This window comes from Anas acuta, chromosome 25 (assembly GCF_963932015.1).
Source record: "Anas acuta chromosome 25, bAnaAcu1.1, whole genome shotgun sequence".
Taxonomy (NCBI): Eukaryota; Metazoa; Chordata; class Aves; order Anseriformes; family Anatidae; genus Anas; species Anas acuta.
In genome coordinates, this window is record NC_089003.1 from 4,199,984 (window position 1) to 4,220,895 (window position 20,912).

Genomic DNA, 20,912 nt, shown 5'->3' on the forward strand with positions numbered 1-20,912 from the left:
TGGGGCAGAGTTCAAACGTGAGACTGTTATCAAGCTATAAGACATTGGTCTCTGTTTTCTTACTCGGGAGACACTTAGAATCACAAAATCATGGAATCATAGCATAGATTAGGTTTGGGCTGAAGGTCATATATCCCTGCTTAAAGAAGGGCAACAGGTGAAGGGACGTGATCATAGAATCATAGAATGATAAAGGTCTGAAAAGACCTCCAAGATCATCTGGTCCCCTACCATCAACATCACCCACTAAATCATGTCCTTAAGCACCACATCCAACCTTTCCTTAAACACTCCCAGGGACGGTGTTTAAGCGACAAATGAGTCCCAGCACTCATTTCCATGGACTATCAGAACCAAGGAAAAGCAGATTCTTGTTCAGCACAGCAGGTGAACCCCCCTGTTGCCTACCTTACCCTCCCAGGTGCCCCTACACAACAGTTATGAGGCTCTGGAACTTAATGGGCAAGCGAATGGCAATGTGGACAAAGGTCCATCCACATTGGGGGAGTTGCCAAGGGCAAGTCAATCTAAGCCCCACATCACAACAACTCCCACCAAGAAAAAAAAAAGAAGGGTTATTGTCATAGGGGACTCCCTTCTGAAGGGAATGGAAGGCCTGATTTGCCATCCAGACCCAACCTATAGGCAAATCTGTTGTCTCCCTGGGGCTCAGGTAAGAGACATCACTTGGAAAGCCGCTCATCTGGTACATCCCTCTGATTATTACCCTTTATTGGTTTTTCATGTTGGCACTGATAAGATAGAAAAAAGACCAAAAGTGACTGAAAGGAACTTTAGGGCTTTGGGGCTACTGGTTGAAGGATCGGATGCACACAAAAGAGCAAAAGCAAGAGGACTCATGTCAAGATATAGACAGTTTAATAAATGAAGAAAAGAGGGGAAAAAACAAATAATGCGTAGGCAACCAGTTCTGATGCAAAGGCACTCACCATCTCCTACAAGTAAACTGATGCCCATCCAATCTCTAAGCAATGCCTTCTCTGGAAGACAATGTCCCCTACTCCAGCCTCAACTTGCCCCAGTTTCCCCCTCCCCTTGCCCTGCCCTGCCCTCTCTTCTCCTCTCCCCTCCATTTTTCTTTTTCATATTTTATTTTTAGCATTGTATTAATGATACTGAATATCCTTTCAGACAGTTTAGGTCACTAATCCTGGCTGCATCCCTGACCAACTTTTTGCTCACTCCAAGTAGTATGGGGAAGTTCACATCCTGAAGCTGATGGGCTCTACCAAGCAACCTAAGAGGGAATTTGCTGCTTCCAGACATTCATCCAGATGGATCTCTGCAAGTAGAGAGAAAAGGTAGAGGATGGACACAACTCAGAAAGGGAAGACAGTGTGTACTGCCAGTCTCATAGACTGCCACACAGGAGCACAGGGAAAGAAGAACATGGGTGTTTGCTGTGCAAGTTTGTGGGAAATGCCTAGAGTATGACTCCTCCTAGCAAAATCTACTTACCAGTTTGGTCCCGTAGCCACCTACAAGACTTGGCCTCCAGAAGTTCTGACCAAGATACCCTCCATTTATACCGGTGCAACCAGACTAAGGCCAACACTGTGGCCCAGGCAGTCGGCTTCACATGCTGTGGAGGAAAATGGAACAGTCAGGGGGAAAAGAAAGACCAAACCTAAAATAGCACAAACCTTTGGACAAATCTTTGCCTGAAAGGAGGACTTCTATACACACACACAAACTCTCTGATCTTCTGAAATCCTCAATGCCAGAAAGTTCCCAGATACCTGATTACATCTCTCCTTTCTACAAGCAGACAGCCTCAATATCCTGACTGTTCTGATCTTCTCCTGATGGTTCAGCTCAGACTGGAAACTTGGAGAAGATAAAAGTTCAGCTCATGATATTTCCCCCCACCCGCCCCTGATCTGCTTACCTTACTGGGCCTTTGGCCCTTAACTTCAGCCTTGCTGAGCCCCAAGGCTGAGGTCAGGGCTGAGGTCAGGTCCCATGAGCCATTTGCTTTCTGGAGTGCCACTACTGCCCTGAGACTGGAGAAGTCACACAGTCTTGTCGACAACGGTGAAATTTTCCAGTCCCAACTTATGTGAAATGGTGGTGGTTCCTCCATCACCAGCTCTTCAGGAGGAGATTCCTGCTCTGGAAGACAGAAATATTCACATAGCTCCTATGAAATAAGCAATGGTTAGTAACCTTAAATTCTACCTTCTCCAGATATCCTCAACTGTCCTACATCCTTTCTGGGCTTTCCAAAGTTTTCCCAGACCTCCAAAGGCATCCTGGACTTTTCCAGAACTCCCAGAGCACCCTCAAATTTTCCCAGTCCCTCACAGGTATGCTGACACTGCTGATCTTATAGGTCTTTTCCAGCCTAAATGATTCTATGATCATTAAAGGTTCCTTCCAATCCAAACCATTCTATGATTATACAGCATTTAAAACCTCACTTCATCCTTCTCCACCATCAATTCTTGAACCCAGTCTCAACATGAGCTGCTCCTTTCCACATTCTGGGATATAAGACTTCTTTGAAGCTACAACAGCACTGCAATACGTGAGTGTGAAGGTGAGGAGGGTCAAGCACAGACCATAGGATATTAATGTTCTAGGCATGTCCGAGTTCTGCAGCAGAATTAACAGCTTTTATGGGCAGAAGAAGTATTGGGGAACAAAGAACTTGGGGGCAGAACTAGGGATCATGTAAAGCTAGCCTAAATGTATACAATGTAATTTAGGTTGGCAGGAATCTCTGGAGGTCATCTAGTCCAATGCCATAATTCAAGGAAGTTTTCATTTCGATCAGCTTACCCAGGAACTTATCATGAACATCTCCAAGGTTGAGGATTCCAACAGTTCTTGGTTATTATGATTTAAAACAAAACAAAACAAAACAAAAACTTCCTTATACCCATTCAATATTTCCCTTGTTCCAACTTGTATCAATTGCCTCTTATCCTAAGGCCATGTACCTCCAAGTCTCTGTATTCTTTGGATCTTCCTCCAGTCAGGTAATTATAGACAAAAATAAGGTATCCTTAATAACAAAACGAGTTCCTTCAACTTCTTTTTGCATGCCATGTAGTTCAGCCCCCTCATTTTAGTGGCCTTCCTCTAGATTCATTCTAGTGTATCAATGCCTTTATCGTAATGAGAGAGTTTCCAGTAATTCACATGCCTTTTCTTTCTGTTTGGACACTAGAGTCAGGCTCAGCTGACTCTGGATGCCTCCGCTGAAAGTCCTAGTTTGTTCTCACCAGTGCCTGGGCACTATACTTATTCTGGAGCTGCAGGTCTGCAGGTTGAGCAGGAGCCTTCCTATTGGTGCCAGAAGTCACAAGCCTCCAGCTTTCTCCATTCTGACTGTGAATTCCAGATGTCCTTGCTTCAGGTCACTCAAAATCTTCTCTCTGCAGACTTTCCACAAAGACCACAGCAATCTCCTCTTCATTCACCCTGATGGTGTGCAGTGTGCTCATTACTTTTCGTTCCTTCAGTTAGCAGCTCCAGGCCTTGTCTAGAGTATACCTCTCACAGAGGAGGGCACTTCTGCCCCAGCACCAGAGAGAAGCACTAGCCTCTCTCTTCAGCTCAAGACCTAGACAGCAGTCTCTTCCTTTCATGTTCTGTCTGGACTGAGGCTTCCAATGCACTAAGGGCAAATTTGCTTTGCCTATTTCTCCATCCGTCACCAGCACAGTGATAATCAGGAAGTCTGGTGAGAAAATAAATACTGAAAGGAGAGTTCAACTGTTATGCAACACATCCGAGGATCCACAGTTGAGAATTTTCTACTTACCTTTACGGGGGGATGAGAGCTTGGTCAGTACTACAGCATCAGAGGCTTTGGGATGAAGCATCTCAAGACAGAACTGGAACTTTTGGACCATCCAAAACTTGGTGGAGTTGAACCACACAGGCCTGAAGCCACACCAGAGAAGCTGGCAGGGAACCAGGTTGTGAGAGGGAGGAAGCAGCATAGGGGAGTCTAGAGGCAAAGAATCTGAGAGAGAGGCAGGAAGATGGGGAGTGAGGGTTAGACTAATGTATTTAAGAGATAGGCAAACGGTTATTCAGGCCCACAGGATATGGGGCTGGTGATGGTGAGGAGGCATCAGACCAGCAAGTTCCACTTTCCCCTTACAATCCTATCCCCACTATTCTTGGCCTTACCATGGTGCCAGGTATCCATCAGTTCCATGCGTACAGCTATGCTGGATGTGAAGGGGGATTGGACCCCCAGGCTGAGGCTGAACGTAACTGCATTCTGCCAGATGTCCTTCTCTGACCTGCTTGTCCCATCCCGGGACAGTTTCCACAGCAGATGCATCATGGCCATACGGTGCACAGGCAGCCTGCAGAGAAAGGGGGTTAGTCCTTGTTTCCACTGTGGGTAGGGGGATGAGATCATAGAATCATAGAACGATTAAGGTTGGAAAAGACCTCCAAGATCATCTGGTCCAACCATCCCCCTACCACCAATATTGCCCACTAAATCATGTCCTTAAGCACCACGTCCAACCTTTCCTTAAACACTCCCAGAGACGGTGTTAAAGCGACAAATGAGTCCCAGCACTCATTTCCAGGGACTATCAGAACCAAGGAAACACAACTGGGATCCCTGGTCAGGTTTCCTAGGACTTGCACTAAGAGTGTTTCAAATCTCATTTTTCCAAAATCTGAGTGAAAGAAACGATTACCAGGGTTCTGCATCTGTGTTTGCAAAAGAATTTCAAAAAAGCTACACTAAGCCATGTCCCTAAGCACTATGTCCAACCTTTCCTTAAAAACCCCCAGGGACAGTGACGCCACCACCTCCCTGGGCAACCCATCCCAATGCCTGACTACTCTTTCTGAGAAGAAATGTCTCCTCACTTCCAACCTCCCCTGGTGCAACTTGAGGCCATTCCCTCTTGTCCTATCACTGGCTATCTGCAAGAAGAGGCCAACACCCAGCTCCCCACACCTTCCTTTCAGGTAGCTGTAGAGAAGCAGTAAGATCTCCCCCGAGCCTCCTCTTCTTCAGACTGAACAACCCTAGTTCCCTCAGCTGCTCCTCATAAGACTTGTGCTCCAGACCCTTCACCAGCTTTGTAGCCCTTCTCTGGACATGCTCCAGGGTCTCAATGTCCTTCTTGTAGTGAGGAGCCCAACACTGAACACTATTCAAGGTGTGGCCTCACCAGAGCAGAATACAGATCACATCCCTGGTCCCACTGGCTACATTATTCCTGATACAAGCGAGGATGCCGGTGGCCTTCTTGGCCACCTGGGCACACTGCCAGCTCGTGGTCAGGCGAGCATCAATCGGCACCCTCAGATCCTTTTCTTCTGCACAGCTTTTGAACCACTCTGCCCCAAGCCTGTAATGCTGCATGAGGTTGTTGGGACCAAAGTGCAGGACCCACCACTTAGACTTGTTGAACATCATCCCATTATCCTCTGCCCATTGATCTGACCTGTCCAGGTCTCTCTGCAGGGCCTTCCTGCCCTGCAGCAGATTGTCGCTTCTCCCCAGCTTGGTGTTGTCTGCAGACTTACTGAGGGTGCACTTAATTCCCTCATCCAAATCATTAATAAAGATATTAAAGAGGATGGACCCCAACACTGACCCCTGGGGAACATCACTGGTGACCAGTCACCAGCTGGATTTCAATCTGTTCACCACCACTCTCTGGGCCCAGCCGTCCAGCCAGTTTTTAACCCAGCAAAAAGCGTACCTGTCCAAGCCATGGGCTTCCACCTTCTCCAGGAGAATATTGTGGGAGACCATGTCGAAGGCCTCGCTGAAGTCTAGGTAGACTACGTCAACAGTGTTTCCCTCAACCAAGGCTGCTGTGGAGGAGCAGCAGGAGTAAAGATGAGGGGGCAGTGGGGCAATGGTCACCCAAATCCTCTCCCCATGTCAAGGCAGAGGAGATAAGTTGGGAGCACTGGAAACCTATATTGTCTTCCCGTCTCAAGGTATGCAAGCAAAGGACACCTGTTGTCCCTCCTTGAGACCTTGATAATATCCCTTTGTCTTTGTGGGCCATTATGTTATCCTCTCACCTGTCATCTGCTGATGGGAGCAGTGAGAACCTGAGTGTGTAATCGAAGGACTGACTGCCTACAAGGTACTTTAGGGTCACAGCTGCCACATCTGCCTCTGGATCCTGGGGACACAAGGGAAAGAATCAGACAGAAAAGTTTATCTGCAAAGCACAGGGAGGCTGGCCACTTAGCGTCCATCTCTGCTCTGCTAAAGTAGTAGATAGATGTCCGTAGTTGGAGCAGAGGCAGTGGCATCTCGGAGGGAAAAGACAGGGTTCACAGAGACATAACACTGGTCTTTCCCAGGTCTTGTAGAGGTGAACAATTCCCTGTGTTGAGAACATGAAACTGGGAGTGTTTCCTATACCTTCCAGAAAGCCTTGCTCCTGGATCTGATCTCTCACCTGTGCTTGTCCATGGATCTGGGCATAGATGATGCTCTGATGTCCCTGGAAGATCGACTCGGGAGCTTTTCTAATCATTGTCACCTCCAGGCCTGGTGGAAGGTCCCAGTGCAGTGAGATCTCACTTGCCAGAGGCTTCAGGGCCTGCTGCAGGCATTTCACTGCCTGGTGAGGGGACACAGAGAGCACAGACTGCTGGAGGGGGTCTCTGAGTTGGCGTGGATGATGGCATTTGGATCGCCTTGCATATCTAGGAGAACCATTGGAAGTGCTGTATAGAGCAGTGGGAATGCTGGAAGCACAGGTGACTGGGGAGTTACCTCAGATGTCATGTCCAGTTTGGAGTGGATGCACACACATTCACCCTTCGTCTCCAGGGAAATAGCCTGGCAAAGGTTGAAGCTGTCACAGCTGTTAACAGGAAAACAGAAACACCTGTACAGGAAAAGAGAGAAAGGTTAGAGAGTGGACAAAGGTGAGAGGTAAGAATGGCAAGATTGGTATAAAGGAAAGGTAAGACTGTTTTTAATTGTAGGAATGAAACTGTGATTCAGCATTCTCTCACCCTGGAGTGAGAGAGTTTGCCTGCTGTGTAGGGAGAGGTTAAACTTTTTGGGGTTATAGAGGTCATGGGAATGGATTTTGGGCCCTCAGAGCATACTGAGGTATTGCATGGTGAGGGGAAAAAGAAAAGTGCTGAGAACAGCCTGGAAAAATTGTGAGAGAAGGCCCACTACAAGAAGAGCATAGGCAGTCTTAGTGAGGTAAGGAAAGAGTGTGTGGAGGTCATTGCTGAAGTTCCACCAAAGAGAAGATGTAGGACAGACTAGGACCTGAGAGAATTTTTGAAAGACTGACAGTCAGGGCGAGTGACCATGTTGGGGGACAGGAACAGGGCTCCCCCATTACCGTTGGTCATCACGGTAGCGGTGGACCTCAGCCATGATAGCTTCCTCTTCACTGGAGACCTTCCTCTGGATGAATATGAAGAGCTGAGGCAGAGAGGAGGGGAAACAAAGATTTTTAGGGCTGTGAACCCTCACAGAGGAAAGATACTGTCCTACAATGCAGGCAGCCTTACCCTTTTCCACCTTGAAAGAGGGAGAGAAAGGGATTGTGTTTCCTTTCAGGAACACCAAGACATCTGCTAGTAAAGTGGCATGCCACAAGGAATATCCACTTTCTCCAAAGGCAAATTCCACAGAAGCCCTCCTAAGCTGCTCTCCCCAATGACGGTGTCACGTTCTGACATTAGAATGCCCCCCTACATGGCAACTCTCAATGCAAGCGCCAGCAGCATGACTCATGATGCATACTGAAATCTGCCTTTGCCCCACTGTTTACATTCTTTCACTTCCCCGTTACACTTTGTGCCCTGATACCTGGCGGGGATGCTCATGAAGGAGTGGTGTGCTGTAGATTGTCTTTAGGAGGCCCAGGAGGTCACAGCCCCCTAGATCAGGGCAGATGGAAGAGAGGCGTCTCACAGCATTGTCCATGCTTTCTTGCGTGTATTCCACACTTTGCCTATGGGAGAGCAAGCAGAATGTCAGAGGGAGAGAACCTGGTCCACAGCTATCCCCATGATATCCACATGACCACTTCCCAGGAAAGCTCTACCTCACTACCAGTGTTCTAGAAGCAGCCTGAAAGGAGAACTTACTCTATCAGTGCCTCTAACAGATCCAACCCAACAGCTGCCATCCAGCTAGAGCTTGTCTCTAGTTTCACTTAGAAGAGTCATACTCAACTTGCCCCTTGGCCCTGCCCCAACATCACCCCCAACTCACGGATAGAAGGCTTTGAAAGTGGCCCCAAAACTGTAGATGTTGAAATAGCAGCCCACAGGCAAACTCTTGAGGAGGAAGAGCAGTGTGTTCTAGGGACAGACAGAACGATGGGAAGAGCTTAGATGGGAAAGCTAGGCAGAACATCCACTCCCACGAAGCAGCTTGCCTCTATCCCCACCACCTGAGCAGAAGTATTGTGAAAAGTCCACACTGAAGACCTCCTCAGATGGTACCTGTGCATCCTGGAAGAGGCTGCAGTCTATGAGAAAGAGGAATTCCCCAAGTTGGCCTGTACTGGGCACCACTTCAGGAATGCTGGGCTTCAGTGTCACCATCACCACAGGGTCTCCCAGCAGGGATCCTGGAGCGTGGGGGAGAAGCAAGGAGGATTTTTAGGTTGGAAACCCCTTCTCTGTCTCTTTGCTTTTGTCCTACATATTGCCCTTAGCTCCAACCTACGATATTAACTTAGAAGGAGCTGCTGACTCCCTCAAGGATAGAGAGGCCTTTCAAAGAGATCTTAACAAATTAGAGGGCTAGGCAAGCTCCAACAACATGACCTTTAACAAGACCAAGTGCCAAATTCTAGATGGGTCTAGAGGGGAGACTTATGAGGAGCAGCTGAAGTCGGTTGGTTGGTTTGTTCTAGAGAAGAGGAGACTGAGGGGAGACCTCACTGTGGCCTACAGCTTCCTCATGAAGGGGAGTAGAGGAGAAAGTGCAGATCTCTTCTCTTTGGTGACCAATGGCAGGACCTGGGGAATAGTATAAAGCTGTGTCCAGAGAGGTTCAGATTGAATATTAGGAAAGGGTTCTTCACTGAGAGAGCAATCGGGCACTGGAACAGGCTGCCCTGGGAAGCGGTCATAGCACCACACCTGTTGGACTTTGAGAAGCATTTGGAAAATTCTCTTAGGCATATGGTTTAACCTTAGGTAATCCTGAGTGAAACCATGATTTGGACTTCATGATCCAAGTGGGACCCTTCCAACTTGTGATATTCTGTGATTCTCTAATTTGATGAAGCTATTGCCTGAAAATTCCTCAGATTTCCCCAGTCTCCCTGGTGCCCAGTCTGCCATCCACACTCACCAGGTGCAGCTTTGGGATCTCTGCTCTCCACCACAGCACTGAGATTGTGAGGCCCTTTATAATACACAAGCAATTGCAAATCATCAAAGTGCCAAGGTGTTGATTTCAAGGAAACCTGAGGACAAGTAGGGTGTGGGGAGGAAAGAGAACCAAATAAAAGGACCAAGGAGTCCTTAGTATCATCAGTACATCACAGACCCTTCCCTACTTTGCCACTTTGGGACTCTGGCATCTGACAGGGCCATACCTCAGCAGATGTCTGATCTGGAGCTGTGTATTGCAGAGGGGTGTGGCTGCTGTTAATGTCTACATGAGACACACCACAGGCTGACTGCAGGCAGATTCTAAAGTGCAGGTTTTCCAGTATCTCGTCCTCAGAAATCTGCCAGTCTGTAGGGACAAAAAGATGTGAGAAAGTGAAAGGAGAGAATTTGGGCAGCAGACAGTGATTGTGGAGTACTATCTGTCATGGGTGGTGGTGGTGGGTCAGATGTGGAATCTGAGATTTTCTCACTGCAATGCTTGTATGGGGGGATCTGTAGTCTCACAGTGTGGACTGTATAGGAATTTGTGGGGTTCTTTTGCTGTGGAATATGTGGGGAGACCTGGGGGGCTTCTGGCTGTGAGGTATGAGGGGTTATTTTCAGATTCTATAGGTGTGGCATGTGTGCAGCTATGGGGTCCTGCCCCACAGAGATGGTGAGGAGGAGTGTGCTCCTCCCTGGTATAGGCACCCGTGGGATCACTCACTAAAGCACGTATGTTGGGGGAGAAGGTATCGTGACCAGCAAAACAAGGCAGCTCCATCAGTATGCAGCGGCAGCTCCTGGATATAGCACAGGTTGATGGCCACATCCCTGTTAGGAGGCAGGGTCCCCAAGAAACAGGCAAACACTGGACCCCAAATATCTGGCTGATCTTGCAGGTATCTCAAATTCTCCATGCCTGAAGTGGCTTTGTGCAGCTTCTGGGCCTACCACAAAGCGAGAAAAATGTGTTACTGAGGTCTCAGCAGAATTTTATTCTCTCACTTCCACACTTCACTTCAACCTGAACCCCTCTCCCTGCCCCATCAATCCCCCACCCCCACTCCCCCCCAAAGAATCAGAGTACCTCCTCCTTGTCCCAGAGCATTGCTTCAATACGGGTGTCCCCCATTGTAGCATAGAAGGTGTATACAACAGTGTCAGGGTCCACAGGAAAGACGAACATGATCTCCTCAGAGACTTGCTGCTTATTGCGGAAAAACAGCTTAGACTCCACATCAGCCACAAAGTCCTGGATGTTTACATTTACTGCCACAGATTCCAGCTGTATTTCTTGATATATTGAAAAGAACCATATTCCCCTGTCAAATAATCCTGAGGAAGACATAACAGTTGTCAGACTCACTGGTTGACTGTAGAGTATTTTACATTTAAAGTGTCTGCTAGCAATAGGCAACATTTGTGTGTCCAAACTTGCCACAGAAATACAATTTGCAAAAGCTGACAAACAGCAATGAAAGGTCCCTAAGGCTGCCAGTATGTGTCACTTGGACCACATTTCCTCATCTCTCTAAGCCCCGTTCTGTCTCGCATAGACCTCAGATCACCTAATTGTTCCATGCTTCACCTTAATTCAGACCTATCATGGCACTGTGACAAGTCTGTCCTTCAATATATGGAATGAGATAACCCCACAGCAAGCTTCATGCAAATGGCAGGAAATTCTCTGCAGCTCTTCAAACCTTCATGCTGTATCTCAGAGACAAGAAGCAAGTCCTACCTCCTGTTTTGAGACTAATGTTCCAGAGAGATTAACTTAAGTGCGTATACGACTCATTTTGCACTACTGAAAAGGAAGGAGGGACCATAGCATAACATAAAAAGTAGTCACAGGAGGTCCACATCATCGTCCCATTTCTTGATGGCTTCCCTGGAAAGCCCTAAGCACTATGGGTGAAATGAATCACATGTACAGCAACCTCTTTTTTCCTATGCAACTCAGAAAAAGTAAATACTGACTACAGGGCATGCCTCTGAGTTTCCAGAACACAAGGATATGTGCTTCCCTCTCAACCATTCAAGAAATCAGTTCCTTTCCACATTGATTTTCCAGTAAAAATCCTCCCCACTGTTCACAGACACCACACTCCTGGCCCCAACTCACCCCTGTACATACGACGCTTTCTCAGCATGCCACTTGGCCTCATCTTGACTTGAAGGTTGAGGTTGAAGACAGGTTCTGTGTGGGAAAGAGCATAAAGTGAGTTATGAGGACCTCATGAAAGAAACTGGGCACCTCCATCTTCCCTTCCTCTAAGACAGGAAGCTCCCACCAGTGTACAAGATGACTCTTGCTTCCTCATATCCTTATCTCAAGATTGTTTTTCACTAGCCTGGTAGTAGATTGGTAGGAGAGAGGCCTGCAATAGGAACTGCAGATGTCCAAAAAATCTGTTGCCTCAAGTTGTGTGTGTGTGTGCGCTTAATTTACACTAGACAGGGAAGGGAAGGTGGCAGAAATAATGGTCAGAGACTGAGAAACAAGGCAGAGCATGGGTTTGGGCCTGAGCGATGGCAACTGCACATGGAGGAAACCAGCACCAATGACAGGAAGAAATGGACAGAGGAGGGGTGGACAAAGAGCAGATGAAACATAGTCTGGGCAGATGGGTGGATGCATATATGGATTTGTGGGAGGAGAGTGGCAAAGCTGTTGGTTGAAGAGGGCAGTACTTAGTGGCAGGAGGAGTGAATGGCAGAAAAATATGAATGTATGGGAAGTTGGGCAGGAGGATGGAATTTGTGGTTGGATGCAAGGATGGCCATCCAGGCCAGTGGGGGGAAGATGAGTCTGTGGTGGTTTTACCCAGCTGGACAGCTAAGCTCCACCTCAACTGCTCTCTCACTACCCCTCCTCAAAGGGAAAGAGGGAGAACATAAGATGAAAAGGGCCTAAGGGCTGAGATAAGGACATGGCAATCATTCAGTAATTATTGTGACAGGCAAAACAGACTCAGCATAGGTAGGCTAGAGAAATTTATGACCTATTACTAACAAAACAGAGGAATGAGAAACTAAAAAAAAAAAATACCTTCCCCTCATCCACCCTCTTCCAATTCCTCCACCTGAGTGGCGCAGGGGAATGGGGAAATGGGGGCTGTGGTCACTATATAGCACTTCATCTCTGCCACTCCTTCACAGTCACTCTGTCCCTGCTCCACATAGGGTCCCTCACATGGGATGCCGTCTTCCTGAACTGATCCTGTGTGGGCTTCCCACAGGCAGCAGCTCTTCAAGAACTGTTCCAATATGGGTCTGTACCACAGGGTCCACCTGTCTGAAGCAGACTGCTCCAGCATGAGTCCCCCATGGGTGGCAGCACACCCCAAATCCCCTGCCCCACTGTGGAACCCATGGTGGGACCCCGTTCTCTACGGTCTGCAGCATGGAGATCTGCTCTGCTGTGGGACCCATGGGCTGCAGGGGGACAGCCTGCTCCAGCAGGGACCTCTCCACAGGCCGCAGGGGAACTTTGTTCCAGCTCCTGGAGCACCTCCTGCTCTCCTTCACTGACCTTGGTGTCTTCAGGGATGTAGTAGATCCGCTACTTGACGGGGAAGGTCTCCTCACAGACAATGACATATGCAAAGCAGAGACGTTTAATGCCTTCTTCACCTCTGTCTTCAATGCTGATGGTGGGCTTTGGGACCCTGGTTGACCTGAGTGGGAGGACCATGACGGTGGGAATAACAAAAACCCAACCAACCCTGAACATGTGCGGAATTTGCTACTCCACCTGGATCCATACAAGTCCATGTGTCTGGATGGGATCCATCCCAGGGTGCTTAAAGAGCCAGCTGATGTCATCACGGGTCCTCTCTCAATTATTTTTCAATGATCTTGGGAATCTGGAGAGGTCACAGTGGACTGGAAGCTGGCAAATGTTGTCCCAGTTTTCAAGAAGGGTAAGACCTAGCAATTACAGGCCAGTCAGTCTCACGTCAGTGCCTGGTAAAATTATGGAGAAGATGATTCTTGAAGTTATTGAAGCGCACCTGGGGGACAATGCGGTCATTGGTCCCAGCCGATATGGGTTCATGAGGGATAGGTCCTGCCTTACAAATTTGACTTCCTTTTATGATAAGATCACCCATCTAGTTGATCAAGGGAAACCAGCTGATGTGATCTTTTTGGACTTCAGCAAGGCTTTTGACACGGTTTCCCATAGGATCCTACTGGACAAAATGTCCAGCATACAACTTAACAAAAACATCAAATGATGGGTGAGCAATTGGCTGACAGGCAGGTCTCAAAGGGTTGTGTTAATGGGGCCACATCTGGCTGGCAGATGGTCACTAGTGGGGTCCCTCAAGGCTCCATTTTAGGGCCAGTCCTCTTCAATGTTTTTATAAATGATTTGGATATAGGACTAGAAGGTGTTCTGAGGAAATTTGCTGACGACACCAACTTGGAGAGTTATGGACTCTGATGAGGGTGGAAAGGCCTTGCAGAGAGATCTAGACAGATTGGAGAGCTGAGCGATCACCAACCACATGAAGTTTAACAAGAGCAAGTGCTGGGTCCTGCACCTGGGACAGGGCAACCCTGGCTATATGTACAGACTGGGCGATGAGATGCTGGACAGCAGCCCCGCAGAGAGGGATCTGGGGGTTGTGGTCGACTGCAAGTTGAATATGAGCCAGCAGTGTGCCCTGGCAACCAGGAAGGCCAACCGTATCCTGGGGTGCATCAAGCACAGCATCGCTAGTCGGTCGAGGGAGGTGATTGTCCCACTCTACTCTGCGCTGGTCCGACTTCACCTCGAGTACTGTGTGCAGTTCTGGGCACCACAGTACAAGAAGGACATTAAACTGTTGGAGAGTGTCCAGAGGAGGGCAATGAAGATGGTGAAGGGCCTAGAGGGGAAGACGTATGAGGAGCGGCTGAGGGCACTGGGCCTGTTCAGCCTGGAGAAGAGGAGGCTGAGGGGGACCTCATTGTGGTCTACAGCTTCCTCGCGAGGGGGAGTGAAGAGGCAGGTGACCTATTCTCTGTAAACACCAGTGATAGGACCCGCAGGAATGGTGTTAAGCTGAGGCAGGGGAAATTTAGGCTGGACATCAGGAAGAGGTTCTTCACCGAGAGGGTGGTTGCACACTGGAACAGGCTCCTCAGGGTACAGTCACTGCACCAAGCCTGTCTGAATTTAAAAAGCGATTGGACTGTGCACTTAGTCACATGGTCTAAACTTTTGGGCACACCTCTGTAGCACCAGCAGTTGGACTTGATGATCCTTATGGGTCCCTTCCAACTCAGGATATTCTAGGATTCTATGTTTCTCAGTCCTCTCACTCCCAGCTGCTGTGTGCAGCAGATTATCCCTTTCTTAAATCTGTTCTTACAAAGGCACAAACAACATCGATTATTGGCTCCACTCTGGCCAGGGTTGGGTCCCTCTGGGGCTAATGAAACTGGCCCTTATCTAACACTGGGCAGCTTCTGGACTCTTCTCACAGAGGCCACCTGTGCAGCCCCCCACTACCAAAACTTTAGATCATCATTCAAAATCATTAGATATCATTAGAAATCATTAGATTTCTATTGGATAATTATCATCATCTCAGAAGTCATTAAAATATTCAAATGTCCCTGAAACATGCACATTTGTTTCTACCGGTGGTCTTTTAGGGTTTTCTGGTGGACATCAATAGTCTTCCTCACTGTGTTCACTGCTTGGACCCGGCTCTTGTGCATGAGCTAGACATCTTGTTCTTTCTTTTCTTATTATTTCATGTTCGGCCTGCATATACTGAGCTTAGTCATTTACACATCCAAGAACATACGCATAGCATGAGTCCTCATCTCATCTTCTTTTGACACATCCTCCAGGCCTGCATCATCTTGCCTTCACTTTGAGGTTCAAGTCTGTATTTGCTTATAGATGAAGCTGGCTAAGTAATACAATGTTTCTAAACTTCCTCCTATATAACTAATCATAGCAAAGGTTAGACCTATCTGCTCATAATGCATTTCAAATTTTGCTCCATTGCTCTATCAAAAGGGAGAAAACATATGTCCTTTTGTTTTGATATCAGTTTGACCAAGTACCAATGGTAGGACACGGTTGCCAGCTAGCAGCACTAAGAAGCTGTAAGAGAGCTAAAGAAATAGAGCTTAGCCAAACAGCCCTGAGCAGAGGTGGTCCAGTCCCCAGTCAGGAAGCTGGCCAGCAGCCTGAGCATTGTGGTGGAAGTGTAGCAGGTCTCCAAGCTGGACAAATACACCAGCACATCAGTTTGTGCAGATGCTGATCTGTCACCATCAGCAATGAAGGTTTTCCTAAGCACAGTCTGCAAAAAGAGAGGGAGGAGGAATCAAAGCACCTAGAATCAGGTGTGCTCCCAAATGCCAACATTTTCCCATTCTTTCTCCATGCTATGTTGTTGGTTTTCTCTTCCCCTCCCTTCACAAAGAGCCCTTAGGAGAGAGAATATTTGTGAAAGAAAGTACTGTCAGAGAGAAAGCAGGGCTGAACACACATCAGTCAGTGTTCAGATTCCATTCAGGGGCTCCATACTTACTGGAAGAAGAGGCACAGGTTCTCAGTGAGAGCTTGTCCTAAGACAGTTCCCTCCAACAAAACAGTTGGGTTACCCCATGAAGTTGTTCCATGAAGGGTATTTGCTTAGACTTCAACAGTCCAATTACTAGGCCTGAAGTTATTCCCAGCATGCTCTTCACAAGTGTTAAGGACAGAGTTCCTTTTGCTATCAGGCAGGAGAAAGACAGCTTGGAAAGTGTGTATGAGGAGATGTAAATCTTGGATTCACAGGAAATGAAAGAGGGACCATTAGAGCATAGAATTAAATCATGATCCAGCACAAATATATTTAACTTTGATTATGGAATGGCAGAAGTTAACCATTGCTTGCAGAATTGCTGCATGAGCGTATATAATTAATTATTAGTCCATGTGATGTATAATATAATAACATCACTAATAGGAAAGCTCCAGAATAAGGACAAAGTGGCTGCTTCTGGGTCAGTTTCAACTGACTCTTCAAAAAGACAGAACTGGCTTAGCAAGGATGATAAACAATCTGCCTGAAGAAATTGAGGAAGTACAGAAAGCTACAGGCCATTGAATTTAGAGGAGATAAAAGACAGGTCAGGGTCTATGTGGTGTCATTAGGAAGAAAATTACCAGTGAAGAACACACTGTAAACTAGTGGGTCTAGTAAATTGCTGTAAGTACGCAGCAATCTTGACCAAGTGAACATTGCACACAGAGGAGCTGTTGATCCACATATTAGTTAACCTGATGTGTTGGGTCTGTCTGGGATGGAGTCACCTTTCCCTGCAGCAGCCCACACAGTGCTGTGCTCTGCACTCATAGCTGGAACAACACTGGTATCACTCCGGTGTTGTGTCTATTGCTGCATAGTGCTGGCACAGCATCAGTACTCCTTCCAAGGCCCCAAGAGCCAGCAGGCTGGGGGTGTGCAAAGGATGGGGAGGGGACATCGCCAGGAAAGCTGACCTAAACCAATCGAAGGGATATTCCATAACACCTGATGTCACACTCAGCAATAAAAGGGGGGCTCTCGTGGGGGAGAGGGCTGTTCCTCCTGAACAACCACTACGCGTTTTGAGGCCCTGCTTTGCAGGACATGGCCAAACACCACTCGTTGATGGGAAGTAGAGAATAATTTTTTTCCTTCTCTCTGTGCTTCCGCGCGGACTTATTGTTTCTGTTTCTTTTTCTCCCCCTTCCCTAGCTGCTTTACAGCTTCTAGTTCCCAGCATCGAAGAAAGGTAACATTTTCTGTACCATCCTCTCTTTTGGGTTAGCTTTAATAAAGAGCATATTAAATGATACTTTACAAAGTCTGAGTGCTATTTTTTTTTTTTTTTTTCTTCTTAATGCAAAACATGATGCAAACATCTTCTCCGGGCCTGCTCAACATGTCAGGAGGGAGGATCTTGAAGCCCTTGTGCTGTGAATGTTGACTCCAAGGGCTAATACACAGGTCCTGTGGACCTCAGCAGGTTAGTAGATCTCAGGGATGTGCAAATGCTTGTCCTAAAGGAATGTGAAAAGGTCTGCATACCTTCAACATTATACTGCTATCAGTAACCATGATTGTGTGCAGCTACATTTCTGGTAGGTATTCACTGACAATTATCAGAATTAATCACAGCACAGTTAGATTGTAGTCACATGCTGACAGATTTCATCAGACTTAACTGACCTAAATGTACTTGTTATTGCTGTGATTATAACACCAATGTGCCGTGGTTTATGTAAGCTGTTAAAGATCATTAAGCATGTTCTTCATAGAGTCCCAAGTTTCTTTCTTCATTACCTAATGCTTCACATTTTCCAGTAACAGAAAATGCTTCATACGCTCCCCAAGTGATGTCATATCATAGCAGATGTCCTTTTTCGTATCAGTAGAAGAATTGGCACTGCATTTATTGGCTGCTTTGTCCTGTAGGTTTGTTCAGGATTGCCAGTAGGTGGCTGAGTGATGGTTAAGTGGGCAAGGAGCATCACCTAGCGCATGCTTATGGTAAATACCCAGAATGTGCCGTAGTGATCTTGGCTGGAGAATCCTCACACACGAAGGAGTTGGTGGTCCACACAATAGTTAACCTGAGGAAGCACAGGCCTGCTCTGTGTTGTGCTGCACATCTGGCTTCACCTTCGGGATTGTGCTGGGCTGCACAAATGCCTTGGCTGCAAGACAACCTCAGCCAGATCACTGTAACAGGGCTGACACTGTAGCCTGCTCACTGTAACATATTGCATGCTGATCAGGTAGATCATCATTTGATGTTGCACAGCCTGGGGTTCCCAACATTGATGGGGATGTGATTATCTATGCTATCCTCTCTCTATATGTCTCATATTTCTTTACTGTCCTACAACATAGAATGTCATTTTAAATGATATTTTACAGCATCTGAGTGTCCTTTTTAATGGGATCATAGTAAACCAGCAAATCCTGGTGCAAAACATTTGATGCAGGCATCAGATCCCAGTGAGAAATGCCTTTCTGGAAAAAGGAGGAAGACAGAATGAGTGCCCGGCTAGCCTGCATGAAAGTGTGGGGGCAGGTGAAAGGCATTTATTTGCTCAGGGGACTTCCCTGGTGCTTTTGGAAAGGGAAAAGGAAGTGCCTCAATGTTCCAGTCCAGCTGAAGTATTAACTCATTTCAAGGAGTAAGGTGTAAGGAAGGAAAATTTGCACTGTGTTTGGTTGGTACCTAAGTGCTTGAAGAAGCCACAGGGATATTTGGAGCTAAAGTGGCTCTGCCTCAGCTGCCCGTGCAGTAGCACCTGGGTGACAGGTTGCAAACAGTGGGGAGGAAGGGCGGGGTGGCTTGGGCACCTCTGAGGTATGAGCTTCTTGTTGGGGAGAATGGGGATTGGAGACCTTGGTGACCCTGGGATGAGGAGTGGAGAGCGGGGGGTAGGTGGACAAGTATGGCAACAGCATTTCTATCTGGCCATTGAAGATGACAAAGGCAAAGGAGAGGGGCTGAAAGGAAGCTTGGAGCACTGGGGCATCGGCCCTGCTCGCCTCTCCCCAGTCGATGAGGAAGAGGCATCTTGCTGAATTGTGTCCCCCCTCCTTGCAAATGAGACCAGGCAAGGGGGGACCCGTCTGCAGCACGGCTCACAGTGAAGGCTGGGAGGCTGGGGCGTGCGGGGGTGGGAGGGATGAGTGTCTCCCATGTGCTCTGCTTGTAACACTGGGCAGATGGTGTAATAAGCAATGGGCTATGACTGTCCTACATACAGGAGCAGAAGTCAGCCTAATGAATGGAAATCCATCCCATTGCCCCAGGAGTAAACATGAATGTTAACACAAGCAGGGTGAGAGCGGGAAGGGGATGAACTGTCTTGCAAAGTCATTCTAAGCTCTCAGCCAGGAAGATGTGATGCATGACCATGCAGTTCCATTCCAGGCATAATGATGCAGCACCTAGACAGAGCTCAGAACTGTTAGCTCTTGATGATCATCTGCAGTCATGGTGAGATTTCTGAGGGAACGGTTTTGGGAACCACCCTTTTGTTCCCAGGAGATGGAGAGCCTCCAGCAACCCTGACTCAGCTCAGCATTAATGGCAGTCTTGTATTCTCTGCCAGTACTGCCCCAAACAGTTACCAAGTTAAGGGGATTTTAACACATGTAAATTTGAAAGGACCTCATAAAAATCAGACAGTTTTTCATCTGGGTTTGGGGTCTTCACATAGCAAAAGTACAGAATGAGAAAAGTAGAAAAGAAGAAAGGAAGGAAAATGACTATGTCCAAACCTGCCATCAGGGACCATTCACCACAAAAAGTAAGGGTAGGTATAAGTGTCTGCACCTTACTCATATAAGAAAGCGATACTCTCATATACACATCATCTTTGTCCCTGGTGTTGCCAGAGACCCCTGTCTCCAGTCGGCCATCCTTGTTGCCAGTTTCTTTAAGCTGTACATGGATAAACCTCCAGTTGCTGGAGGACCCCATTGTCAGAGGGATTCCTGTGAAGACCATTTCTATTTGATAAAACTGAGTGCTGCTAAATTAGTAAAGATCTGACTAAGGATATAATTCTGTGATCATAGTAGAAATTTTGTTTTATCAGCAACCAATTTTAAGAAATCTAGTAACAAAATATGTATGCTTATTCACTTATTCTGTGTTAATATGAATTTATGAATATCATGATCTCTGTGTGTATGATCTCATGATCACTGCGTGTATGGCTCATTGGCAATTTGAATCTTAGCTTGCACACTTTCTGTCCTCGGCCATGAAGAGCCTAAATATATAGACAACATTTAAACTAACTTACTCAAACCAGTTCTATTTCTGCACTCTCCCTGAGGGCATACGTTGTTCTTAGTCTCATGCAAAAGCCCTGTAAGTAACAAGAGATGGAGAGACTCATTGCACAGAGCAACAGAAATGAACAGCAACACAAGTTCCATGCCCCTCAGCCTGGCAGGACTGAGCAATAAAAAACAGACAGACATGGAGAAGCCTCCTAACCTTTGCAGCAGTACAGCAAGCACAAACAAACGTGTGCATGTGCATGGAACAGATGTAAGGATGGAGGTAGAGGCACACACTCACCATGGAACAGGATGCTGCAGCAGGACCAACGAGCAGACAGACACAGGAATGGTTCTGTGACTGAACACTGTTAGCTGCAGCAGGAGGAGGAGGAAGAGGAGGAGGAGGAGGAGGGCTGATATCTGCAGGAAGTGGGAGGGACAGATAGGAACTGAGTTCCCTGTTACAGTGCCTGTGTGGCTGCCTGGAATGCAGACAAATGTGCACTCAGGGCTGGGAACTGAAGATGCTGCCGGTCCTTCCTGATGGGATGGGCTAGGGGGACTGGAGATACTACCAGCCCTGCCTGTTGGGATGGGTGGAAGGCACTGGGTGTATGGATGCTCAGGGTCTTTAGGCTGTTCTGAGATGTCAGTGGAGCCATAAAGAAAACAAGGCCATGGGGAATCTGAATGGGAAGTGCTTTTTGGGCCTGGATGGAGGAAAGAGGCCAGGAAAGGCACTGACAGAGACCATGTAATGTGTTGGCCACCTTCCGG

General features: G+C 47.4%; 1 pseudogene; it reads right to left on the reverse strand.

The window, feature by feature from the left end:
* Positions 1 to 1,216: 1,216 nt before the first annotated feature.
* LOC137844604 (von Willebrand factor A domain-containing protein 5A-like) lies at positions 1,217 to 20,531 on the reverse strand (annotated as a pseudogene).
* Between the last annotated feature and the right edge of the window lie 381 nt (positions 20,532 to 20,912).